Source organism: Cebus imitator, unplaced genomic scaffold (assembly GCF_001604975.1).
Source record: "Cebus imitator isolate Cc_AM_T3 unplaced genomic scaffold, Cebus_imitator-1.0 Scaffold0, whole genome shotgun sequence".
Taxonomy (NCBI): Eukaryota; Metazoa; Chordata; class Mammalia; order Primates; family Cebidae; genus Cebus; species Cebus imitator.
This window is the reverse complement of record NW_016107315.1, coordinates 6,361,470-6,362,437: the sequence shown is the minus strand read 5'-3', so window position 1 is coordinate 6,362,437 and position 968 is coordinate 6,361,470.

Sequence of the window (968 nt, the reverse complement as noted above, 5' to 3'; positions counted from 1 at the left end):
TGAATGAAGTTGAATCCATCATCTTCTCCAACTCCTGTGTCCCTTATTTTACATAATGCAGAATCCTTTCAGTTACTATGGTACAGATCTCAAAGTCATCTCTCCACACAGTCATCACCAGGGCTCAGCCTGCCACTCAACAGTCACCTCATTTCTTTCTTTCTTGCCTTTTTCACTCCTGAGTATAGTTGAATCCTTCATTCTCTCTCTTGGGATCTAATTAGTATGCTAGGTTCTATTTTCCCAGCTGATTTAACCCTTTCGCTTCCAGAAGAATCTTTCTAAAGTACACTATTGGCAGAGTGCAGTGGCCCACGCCTGTAATCCCAGCACTTTGGGAGGCCAAAGAGGGCAGATCACTTGAGGCCAGGAGTTCGAGGCCAGCCTGGCCAACATCGTGAAACTGTCTCTAGTAAAAATACAAAAATGAGCTGCATGTGGTGGTGCACACCTTTAATTCCAGCTACTTAGGAGGCTGAGGCAGAATTGCTTGAACCTGGGAGGTGGAGGTTGCAGTGAGCCGAGATCTCGCCACTGCATTCCAGCCTACGTGATTGGGTAGAGACTCTGCCTCAACACTAACAACAAAACTACAGTATTTTACTCTCCTAAGAATTTTTTTATGTCTTACCAAAAAAAGTAAAATTTCCTAGTTTGGCACTCCCAGCTCTTTTTCTGTTCTACTTCCTGTAAAGCTTGCACACACACACAACCCTCAGGTCACGCTGAACTGAATATTCCTAGGGTTTGCCCCTTGTTCCACTTGGACGTCTTTGTTCACGTTCCTTTCATTCTGCCATTCAGGAGTAACCACTACTGTCTCCGAACTCTTGTAGCACTTGATGCCTCCTTTCCAGCATTTACCACTTTCCATTTCCTTCACACAGTGTTGTCATCTTCTCTACTAGGTTCTAAGCCCTTTGAGGCAGGGCCTTGTATCCTCCACACCTGCTTACCAACTGGTGATA